Source organism: Triticum dicoccoides, chromosome 6A, assembly GCF_002162155.2.
Source record: "Triticum dicoccoides isolate Atlit2015 ecotype Zavitan chromosome 6A, WEW_v2.0, whole genome shotgun sequence".
In the NCBI taxonomy this organism is placed as follows: domain Eukaryota; kingdom Viridiplantae; phylum Streptophyta; class Magnoliopsida; order Poales; family Poaceae; genus Triticum; species Triticum dicoccoides.
The window spans coordinates 316972589-316984788 of record NC_041390.1 but is presented as its reverse complement, the minus strand read 5'-3'; positions in this window follow the sequence as shown (position 1 = coordinate 316984788).

The window sequence follows — 12200 nt, the reverse complement described above, 5'->3', positions numbered from 1 at the left end:
GCGACGGGGCGAGGGGAGGTAGGGCAAGGGGGCGGCGAGGGGAGGGCGGGCGACGGGGCGAGGGGAGGTGGGGCTCGGCATTACTAACAATTTTTTTTATTTTTTTTCAAAACTACTAATGGCGCACGGTGGGTGTGGTGCGCCATTACTATGTCCACTAGTAATGGCGCACTATACCATGGTGCGCCATTAGTAACATATTTTTTTTATTTTTTTTTCAAAACTACTAATGGCGCACCACACACCATGTGCGCCATTAGTAATATATTACTAATGGCGCACCAACACATGGTGCGCCATTAGTATATAGTAATGGCGCACCACATGTCTGGTGCGCCATTAGTGGCCATATCATCTATAGCCCTTTCCCTAGTAGTGGATGGCCGGAGTGGCCTGCGGCGCTGTTGGGGAACGCAATAATTTCAAAAAAAAAATCCTACGCACACGCAAGATCATGGTGATGCATAGCAACAAGAGGGGAGAGTATCGTCTACATACCCTCGTAGACCATAAGCGGAAGCGTTATGACAACGCGGTTGATGTAGTCGTACGTCTTCACGATCGACCGATCTAGCACCGAAGGTACGGCACCTCCGCGATCTGCACACGTTCAGCTCGGTGACGTCCCGCGAACTCACGATCCAGTAGAGCTTCGAGGGAGAGTTTCATCAGCACGACTGTAACGCCCCAAGACCGGAGCTTCAGATGCCTTCCAGGGTTTCCGAGATTCGTTGTTGATTTGTTTCGTCTGTTGCATTCATCTTTGCATCATGTGCATTGCATCATGTCATCATGCAACACGTTTTAAAACTCAACTAAATAAACCATATGGATCTTCGTGTCCATTTAAACCGAGGGAATTCACATGGTGATTCTCTTTATAACATATCCTCCCAATATTAGGGAGCTATATTAAATATTCCATTTTCGGAATCACCCATGAACACACTTGCAAAATAATTTCCCATGCCTTTGTCCCATGCATCATCTCCTTCTCCTTTCCTTCTAGTTCTTTCTTCTGCAAGTCCCACTTTCCCATTCTCTATTAATGTCCTTTATTTTCCTATAAATTCTCTATCATGCTTTCAACCTCTCTGCCAAATTTCATCTCATTTGACGTTGTTTTGGTTGGGTTCAAAATTGCATCAAGTTTGAAGTTGATTCAAACTTGGTTTAATTTTCTACCTTTTAAAATGCCCAAAGCAATTTATTAAAATAGGGTATAATTCCAGGGTCTTGAGGATATTCTCATATCTCTCTTACACCTCTCCTTTCACCCTGTGCATTTCTCTTTATTTTTCTATCTGAAGAAAAAGAAAAGAGTAAGAGAGAGAGAAGGAGCCCAGCAGCCAGCAGGCCTCCTGATCTTTCCCTCTCCCCACCTAAGTGGCCTAAGGCCCAGCCGCCAGCCTCTAAGGCCCATCTGCATCGAAGGACAGCCCGGCCCATCTCCCTCGCTAACCCTAACGTCGACCGAACCCCACTCCCATCGTTCTCTTGTTCCCTCCCGCAGCGCCGCACCGGATCCCCCTCTCCTCACAGTCTCTCTCTCTCTCCCACATCTCGCTCTCTTCCTCGCAGCCTCCCGCGCGCCTCCCTCTGCAGCATAGGACGCGCCCGCGCCTCCTCCTCACCAAGCTCCCCGTCGCCCAGGCGCTCGAGGAGAGGAGCTCCTCGAGCACCTGCGCCCGCAGACATCGCCCAGGCGCCCGAGGAGAGGAGCTCCTCGAGCACCTGCGCCCGCAGACGTCGCCCGTTGCCGGCGCCCCAAGTCCGCGTCGCCGAGCCCCTCGTCTTGCCGGAGCTGCTCCTTCTGCCGCGCGCCACCCCGAGCCGTCGAGCCGTCATCCTGCTCGTCGACCATGCCGCCGGAGCCCTGCATCGCGCCAAGCGTCGCCGGTGCCCCCAAGTCCACGTCGCCGACCTCCTGCCGTGGCCTCCTCCTTGCTTCAAGTCCACGCCGTCAAGCTCCAGCACCAGGACCCTCCGTGCTCTTGCCCGTTCCACCCCGCAGCTGCTTGTCAGCAGATGCTCCGCCGCCGTCCAGGATCATAGCGACTCCTTGCTGCTCCCTGCATCACCCCACGTTTGCTGGCGTCTTCAACCACCCGAGGTCCTCCTCCGTGCCACCACTGGCCCCTGCTCAAGCTGCCAAGACCGCAGTCAAATGTCCGTATACGACTACGCAAATACACAAGTCTTCCGGAGCTCACTTGGACGCAAAGTACCACGTCGCCAAAACCCGAGACGAAGTACCCCGACGGTTCGTCGAGAACGGAAAGTCACAAGATTGTCCTGGATATCGTCAAGTACCATGACGACCCTCGAAGAGTTCGGATTCGACAAGTTCGACTATGGAACGGGAACCACTACTTCCACTACCGCCATCTTCGGAATCGCTAAGAACGTCAAGTTCCTCCACGACGCCCGGCGCCTAAAACGATCACCGAACCGGAAATAACGCCAAGTACTAGGTCAACAAGGACCGCCAAGTTCGTCTTCCGCCGTCTCCGAAATCGCCAAGTACCATGACGATACGAGAACAACTGACGTCGACGTGCATTTTGCCAAGTACCACTACCGTCGACCCTCGAAGACTCCGTGGACGTCAAGTTTCTCGCCGTGCCGCTGAACATCTATGGAAACTTGTGAGACTAAGAACATGAACGACTACCGTCGCCACGAGAATGACTACTTCCCACGACGATCGTGAACGAGTACACCGCTTGACTCGAACCGCTCCGATAATGCTCGCTTCGAAGGTATAACATCGAGACGACCACCGTGGACGAATGTTGTGTGATATGAGTTGAACCCCGTGTTCGCAGCATGCCCGTTTGTTTCGCGCATGACCCTTGGTTGCCATGCCACCAACACATGGGACACCCGGTATCCGGGAGTGCCCCACCATCTTTTGCATGCATCCACACACTTCTCCTTTGCATCGGTATCTCAATCGAATTACCAGAACTGGAATGTTGCCGTGGCACCATTTCCGTTGTCGTTGCCGTGGCACCCCTTTCGTTTTTGCCACGATGACAAATGCCTCATATCTTTTCATGCCAACATTTTTCATAAATTGCATAAACTTGCACATGTCATCCGCATCATGATAACAACAATTAAAATGTTTAAAATTGTTGTTGCATTAAATTACTAAGACATATGGGGATTTACCGGATTTGTTGTTTGTTATACCCGGCCCCATTTAAATTGTTTAGATAGTATAGTTTTGTTATGCTTCACCCTTGCCATGTTAACCAACATTTAATATTGTTGAGTACATAAACAAGATCGAACTAAATAAGTCACGTGGTGTTTCATCAATATGCAACGGAGTTGCATATTGAGCTCCACTTAATTTGTAGGTTTGTTTGTGCACTTTGCCATGCCATGTATCTTTAAACCGGACATGCATCATAATTGTTTGTGCATCATGCCATGCTATGTGATGGTTGTTTACTATGTTGTTTGCTTCTTTCCGGTGTTGCTTCTTCGGGTTGGTTCCGATAACGTCGCATTTGTGAGGATCCGTTCAACTTTGTCTGTTTGTCTTCTTCATGGACTCGTTCTTCTTCCTTGCGGGATCTCAAGCAAGATGGCCATACCCTCGAAATCACTTCTATCTTTGCTTGCTAGTTGCTCGCTCTTTTGCTATGCCTATGTTGCGATACCTACCACTTGCTTATCATGCCTCCCATATTGTTAAGCCAAGCCTCTAACCCACCTTGTCCTAGCAAACCATTGTTTGGCTATGTTACCGCTTTGCTCAGCCCCTCTTATAGCGTTGTTAGTTGCAGGTGAAGATTGGAGCTTGTTCCATGTTTGGAACATGGTTATTTTTTTGGGATATCACAATACCTATTATTTAATTAATGCATCTATATACTTGGTAAAGGATGGAAGGCTCGGCCTTATGCCTGGTGTTTTGTTCCACTCTTGCCGCCCTAGTTTCCGTCATATCGGTATTATGTTCTCGGATTTTGCGTTCCTTACACGGTTGGGTTATAACGGGAACCCCTTGAGAGTTTGCTTTGAATAAAACTCCTCCAGCAAGGCCCAACCTTGGATTTACCATTCGCCACCTAGCCTTTTTCCCTTGAGAGTTGCGCATCCCGAGGGTCATCTTTATTTTAACCCCCCCGGGCGAATGCTTATCTAAGTGTTGGTCCAAACTAGAGCCCCTTGCAGCGCCACCTTAGGGAAACTCGAGGACTAGTTTTAGTTGTACGGATTGCTTATCCGGTGTGCCCTAAGAACGAGATATGTGCAGCTCCTATCGGGATGTCGGTGCATCGGGCGGTCTTGCTGGACTTGTTTTACCATTGTCGAGGATGTCTTGTAACCGGGATGCCGAGTCTGATCGGATTGTCTTGGGAGAAGGAATATCCTTCGTTGATCGTGAGAGCTTGTGATGGGCTAAGTTGGGAGACCCCTGCAGGGATTGAACTTTCGAAAGCCGTGTCCGCAGTTATGGGCAGATGGGAATTTGTTAATGTCCGGTTGTAGAAAACCTGAAACTTAACTTAATTAAAATGCACCAACCGCGTGTGTAACCGTGATGGTCTCTTCTCGGCGGAGTCCGGGAAGTGAACACGGTGTTGGAGTTATGCTTGACGTAGGTTGTTCTAGGATCACTTCTTGATCATAGATTCTCGACCGTGCTTTTTCCTTCTCTTCTCGCTCTCATTTGCGTTTGTTAGCCACCAAATATGCTAGTCGCTTGCTTCAGCTCCACGTCATACCTTTTAGCCTTCCTATAAGCTTAAATAGTCTTGATCACGAGGGTGTGAGATTGCTGAGTCCCCGTGACTCACAGATACTTCCAAAACCAGTTTGCAGGTGCCGATGAAATTGTGCAGGGGACGCAACCGAGCTCAAGGAGGAGCTCGATGAAGATCGTGTTCGTTTTGTTGTTCCGTTTCCAGTTGATCAGTAGTGGAGCCCAGTTGGGATGATCGGAGATCTGTGTAGCATTTGGGGTAGTCTTCTTTTATTTTTTTGGTTCCGTAGTCGGACCTTGAATGTATTTGGATGAATGTAATGCTTTATTCATGTATTGTGTGAAGTGGTGATTGTAAGCCAACTATGTATCTCTTTCCCTTATGTATTACATGGGTTGTGTGAAGATTACCTCACTTGCGACATTGCTTTCAATGCGGTTATGCCTCTAAGTCGTGCTTCGACACATGGGAGATATAGCCGCATCGAGGGTGTTACAAGTTGGTATCAGAGCCTTCCCCGACCTTAGGAGCCCCCTGCTTGATCGAATCGCTGGCGTTGTTGAGTCTAGAAAAATGTTTTGAGTCATTTAGGATTATATATATTAGAGAGTAGGATTCTTTTTACTCCTCAGTCGCTTCGTCGCTCTGGTGAGGCATCTTGACGTAGAGTTTTGACTCTTCTCTTCGCAAATTTCACTAAAACAAATTTAGGTTCACGCGGGTATCTTGGAATCGTTCCGATGGTTTTGTGATGAGAACATTGGTCTTGGTGCCTCCTGACATTTAGGGGTTGTGGCAGTGTCCCGGGGAGTTGGGCTCCGAGGTGTTGTCGTCACAAATTTATAGTTGCAGTTCTGGAATACCTGAGTTCGCCGACATCGAAAATCTCTTTTATGAAGTTGTTGGTGAGATAACCTCGATGCCACCCAGTACTGGGGCGGGAGTTCGGGAGTATCGCCATAACTCGTATAACGGATGCTTTTCGAAGGTTGAGGTAAACGATTTCCGAAGGTTTCTTGGTTATATGTTGAAGGATGGATAAAGCTGGATGTAGGATTTGTTAGTTTGGGTGAGACATTATGCTTCCCCTGTATCCCCAACACCTGATTGCATAACCGGAAAGTTTCGGGAGTTTATAAGTGGGAATTCAAGTAGCTCCTAGGATATCTTTCCGACAGATGTATGATACGAAATTGGGGCTCGACGTCTAGTGGTTCGCCTATCCATGGTTGGTTTTAAAGTGGTCTCATTGTGTCTTAAAGAGTCCTTGGCTATGCTGACTCAGGGACGCTTCGTATGTCATGTGCACTGCCTTGTACATGATGGTGTTGTACGATCGAGCCCGTGTAGGCCCCACCACGAAAACTTTGGACGAAATCTCTATCATATGTTTGTTCCAGCTTATTCTGCAAGCCAATCCTTTGTTTTGTTTTGATTGTAGTATTCGAGTTGCTTCGAAGTCAAATGTGGATTCCATCCCTTGTCTAAGCGGTGTTCTCATATTTCTATGTGAATACTAATCCTTCATGATAATCGAGATTGTCATGTCAATCCTTTTTCAATCGGCGTGTTTCTCTTCAAGTGAATCCGATCATTTCAACACCCGCAAGATCAATTATCACTTATTCTCAATGGTGCTCATTTCATCTGTCCCAAGCTGCCTTTGTTTTTCCCGCCCTCCCACCCTTTTTCTTCAAGGACTCATATTTCTTATTCAAGTATCCATTTTATTGATGGGAAGTCTCTACATTCTTTTCCATCAATGTTCTTATCCGGTGTTTCTCATGAAGATTCTAACGGAGCTTCTAGTTCATCATTCTTTGTTTCTTTTATCTTCTCCGCGGGATGCATATCAAGCTTTTGGGTGTTGATCTCATATGCCTTTTTCCTCGTTTCAAATACCTTCTTTTGCCGGTGCACCTCATATTCAGTCATTTCTCGCTATTCAATTGTTTCAGAGTGCTCAAGATATCCCGAAGATTCATGTTTCCACTCTGCAATCGTTCAAGATCTTTCGAGGATGTTCTCTCATTCAAGCCTTTTAATTCAGCAGGTGCAATCTCTCCTTTAAATCGTTCGACGGTGTTTATTTTGAGTGGGCCCTAACCCACAGGTCTTTTTCCAGGATCTTACCTAACTCTTCTTTTTCTGGAGCTATTCTCAAATTCTTTTCAAAGTTTGACAAAAGAATGAATTATCATCAGCCAAATGTCCTTCTCCAAGATCTGTCAAATTATTTTCATCGTTGTCTCAACCTTTAAATTTGTCATCTTGGAGTGTCTAAACAATTCATGGTGGTGTTTCTCATCGTCATTCTCAACATTTGAAGACCGAAGAAGAGTTTTCCTCCATATCTTGCTCCATTCTCTTCGAGATTCATGGTGCTAGCCTTATGACATCCTCTCATAATTGTTTTGATCGTGAGAATTCTTTTCACCAATCTGGAGCATTTCATGAGTTGTTTTCCACTTCTTTCCTCCGAAGGCCATCTTTTCAAATTTTATTCATTTCAGCTCTAAGCTCACATTCTCCAAATCTAACCAGTGCATCACTCAAGTATATTCTCTAATCAGTTCATGATCTGTTCGTTCTCTTGCATCTAAACTCTCTCATGTATCTTCGTTCATTTACAAATTCTTACCGGTGATTCACCACTTTACTTCGTTCGTTTTCAATTCTTACGGTGGTTTATTCAAAATTTCTCTTCCTTCGTTATCATATCAATTCATTTGTTCTTTCCAATTCTATCGGTGGATCGTTGAAGACCATCTCAAGTTTATGCAATATCTCTCTTAATCCTTTCCAACGAGAATAAGTAGTATGCAAATTCCATTGCTTGTCATCAATTTGAATTGGTGAAGGATAAACATAATGTAATTCTTGTTCTTGTTTCATCGAGTAAATTCAATTCCTGCTTTCCGAAGTGGTTCATCATATCACATTCTCTATTCGAGATGCTTTATCTTTTCTTTTCCAAGAGTTCCAAGCTCTCGGCATTATATCACCACGGAGATCCATCTAATCATTGCAAGGCTTCAACCTTATTCTTTTCATCCTTCATTTCGTTTGATCATTCTTTTGTTACCGGAGTTCTTCATGGAGGCTCTACATGAGGGTTCATCAAGGATTTAATTCCTTCTCGAAGTGTTCATTGAGATTCTTTTCAAGGGAGCTCAAGCATTCTTCATCTTGCAATAAGGAGTGCAATTCTTTTACCTTATCTTTTGAGGTGGTGTTATGTCATTGTTGACAATTTCCCTTCATGTTTCATGATTCAAAAGTTGTCAGGAATGAGATATTTAAATCCATCAACCTCTACGTTGGAGTTATATTGTGTCATGTTTCACCTAAAGCCTTCCCTAAGGATTTTTGCTATTTATGGTGCTTATAAATGACCCAAGTTCTTCATCTATCCTCCCGGTGAAATAAGTTTCTCATCTTCTTGTTCATATCAACCCAATTCTTTTCCCGTGAGTGGCAGGTCGTCACCTCATAATTTGAGATGTATTCCATAAGACCATATCAAGCTTATTCTTTTCGTTGTCGGTTTTCCAACAACTCCGTTCGACCCTTCTCCTAAGGGTGCTTTTCAAACTCTTTGGCGGTACAAGTTGGCATTTTCTTCTCCATTCTATTATTCGAATGATCTATCTTCTATTCTTTCTCCCGGAGGCATTGTGATGTTGCTCTTTTCACTCTTCATCTACAATTGTGAGGACCATGTTCTTTCCTTTGTTTATCCATTTAATCGGAGTGTCATGTTTTCATTCGAGCTCTCTCATCTTATCAAGTTTTACCTCCCTTCTCTACCGGAGTGCTTGCATGTACTTCTTGTCCATTGTAACCCTTTTTTTCTTATGTCTTTCAACCTACAAGGTTCTATTAATGTTCCTTGTTCCTCTTTTCTAATGGAGTGTTTTCAACTTTGTTCATCTTCGTTCTATTCTTTCTTTCAATTTGTTCAACCTCGCAAGGTTCTTTGGTTTCACTCTTTTGTCAAAGAAGCAACTTAGTTTTACCTCTCATCTTCCTCCTCCGTTTTCCCTCCGGTGCCATCCTAGATCTCAGGACGAGATCCTCTCGTAGTGATGGAGTGTTGTAACACCCCAAGACAAGAGCTTCATATGCCTTCCAGGGTTTCCGAGATACGTTGTTGATTTGTTTTGTCTGTTGCATTCATCTTTGCATCATGTGCATTGCATCATGTCATCATGCAACACATTTTAAAACTCAACTAAATAAACTGTATGGATCTTCGTGTCCATTTAAATCGAGGGAATTCACGTGGTGATTCTCTTTATAACATATCCTCCCGATATTAGGGAGCTATATTAAATATTCCATTTTCGGAATCACCCATGAACACACTTGCAAAATAATTCCACATGCCGTTGTCCCATGCATCATCTCCTTCTCCTTTCCTTCTAGTTCTTTCTTCTGCAAGTCCCACTTTCCCATTCTCTATTAATGCCCTTTATTTTCCTATAAATTCTCGATCATGCCTTCAACCTCTCTGCCAAATTTCATCTCATTTGATGTTGTTTTGGTTGGGTTCAAAATTGCATCAAGTTTGAAGTTGATTCAAACTTGGTTTAATTTTCTACCTTTAAAAATGCCCAAAGCAATTTATTAAAATAGGGTATAATTCCAGGGTCTTGAGGATATTCTCATATCTCTCTTACACCTCTCCTTTCACCCTGTGCATTTCTCTTTATTTTTCTGTCTGAAGAAAAAGAAAAGAGTAAGAGAGAGAGAAGGAGACCAACAGCCAGCAGGCCTCCTGATCTTTCCCTCTCCCCACCTAAGTGGCCTAAGGCCCAGCCACCGGCCTCTAAGGCCCATCTGCATCGAAGGACAGCCCGGCCCATCTCCCTCGCTAACCCTAACGTCTACCGAACCCCACTCCCATCGTTCTCTCGTTCCCTCCCGCAGCGCCGCACCGGATCCCCCTCTCCCTCGCAGTCTCTCTCTCTCCCACATCTCGCTCTCTTCCTCGCAGCCTCCCGCGCGCCTCCCTCTACAGCACAGGACGCGCCCGCGCCTCCTCCTCACCAAGCTCCCCGTCGCCCAGGCGCCCGAGGAGAGGAGCTCCTCGAGCACCTACGCCCGCAGACGTCGCCCGTCGCTGGCGCCCCAAGTCCGCATCACCGAGCCCCTCGTCCTGCCGGAGCTGCTCCTTCTGCCGCGCGCCACCCCGAGCCGTCGTCCTCAACCCCACCTCTCCTGCTTGTAGATCGTGCCACCGGAGCCCTGCATCACGCCAAGCGTCTCCGGCGCCCCCAAGTCCACGTCGCCGACCTCCTGCCATGGCCTCCTCCTCGCTTCAAGTCCACGCCATCAAGCTCCAGCACCAGGACCCTCCGTGCTCTTGCCCGTTCCACCCCGCAGCTGCTTGTCAGTAGATGCTCTGCCGACATCCAGGATCCATAGCGACTCCTTGCTGCTCCCTGCATCACCCCACGTTCGCGGGCGTCTTCAACCACCCGAGGTCCTCCTCCGTGCCACCGCTGGCCCCTGCTCAAGCCGCCAAGACCGCAGTCAAATGTCCGTATACGACTATGCAAATACACAAGTCTTTCTGAGCTCACTTGGACGCAAAGTACCACGTCGCCAAAACCCGATACGAAGTACCCCGACGGTTCATCTAGAACGGCAAGTCACAAGATTGTCCTGGATATCATCAAGTACTATGACGACCCTCGAAGAGTTCGGATTCGACAAGTTCGACTATGGAACGGGAACCACTACGTCCACTACCGCCGTCTTCGGAATCGCTAAGAATGTCAAGTTCCTCCACGACGCCCGAAGCCTAATACGATCACCGAACCGGAAATTACGCCAAGTACTAGGTCAACGAGGACCGCCAAGTTCGTCTTCCGCCGTCTCCGAAATTTCCAAGTACCACGACGATACGAGAACAACTGTCGTCGACGTGCATTTTGCCAAGTACCAATACCGTCGACCCTCGAAGACTCCGTGGACGTCAAGTTTCTCGCCCTACCACTGAACATCTACAGAAACGTGTGAGACTAAAAATGTGAACGACTATCGTCTCCACGAGAACGAATACTTCCCACGACGATCATGAACGACTACATCGCTTGACCCGAACCGCTCCGATAACACTCGCTTCGAAGGTATAACGTCGAGACGACCACCGTGGACGAATGTTGTGTGATACAAGTTGAACCCCGTGTTCGCAGCGTGCCCGTTTGTTTCACGCACGACCCTCGGTTGCCATGCCACCAACACATGGGACACCTGGTCTCCGGGAGTGCCCCACCATCTTTTGCACGCATCCGCACACTTCTCCTTTGCATCGCTATCTCAATCGAATTACCGGAACCGGAATGTTGCCGTGGCACCATTTCCGTTGTCGTTGTCGTGGCACCCCTTTCATTTCCGCCACGATCACAAATGCCTCATATCTTATCATACCAACATTTTTCATAAATTGCATAAACTTGGACATGTCATCCGCATCATGATAACAACAATTAAAATGTTTAAAATTGTTATTGCATTAAATTACTAAGACATATGGGGATTTACCGGATTTGTTGTTTGTTATACCCGGCCCCATTTAAATTGTTTAGATAGTATAGTTTTGTTATGCTTCACCCCATGTTAAGCAACATTTAATATTGTTGAGTACATAAACAAGATCAAACTAAATAAGTCACGTGGTGTTTCGTCAATATGCAACGGAGTTGCATATTGAGCTCCACTTAATTTGCAGGTTTGTTTGTGCACTTTGCCATGCCAAGTATCTTTAAACCGGACATGCATCATAATTGGTTGCACATCATGCCATGCTATGTGATGGTTGTTTACTATGTTGTTTGCTTCTTTCTGGTGTTGCTTCTTCAGGTTGGTTCCGATAAACTCGCGTTTGTGAGGATCCGTTCGACTTTGTCCATTTGTCTTCTTCATGGACTCGTTCTTCTTCCTTGCAGGATCTCAGGCAAGATGACCATACCCACGAAATCACTTCTATCTTTGCTTGCTAGTTGCACGCTCTTTTGCTATGCCTATGTTGCGATACATACCACTTGCTTATCATGCCTCCCATATTGTTAAGCCAAGCCTCTAACCCACCTTGTCCTAGCAAACCATTGTTTGGCTATGTTACGGCTTTGCTCAGCCCCTCTTATACCGTTGTTAGTTGCAGGTGAAGATTGGAGCTTGTTCCATGTTTGGAACATGGTTATTTTGTTGAGATATCACAATACCTCTTATTTAATTAATGCATCTATATACTTGGTAAAGGGTGGAAGGCTCGGCCTTATGCCTGGTGTTTTGTTCCACTCTTGCTGCCCTAGTTTCCATCATATCGGTATTATGTTCCCAGATTTTGCGTTCCTTACTCGGTTGGGTTTTAATGGGAACCCCTTGACAGTTCGCTTTGAATAAAACTCCTCCAGCAAGGCCCAACCTTGGTTTTACCATTCGCCACCTAGCCTTTTTCCCATGGGA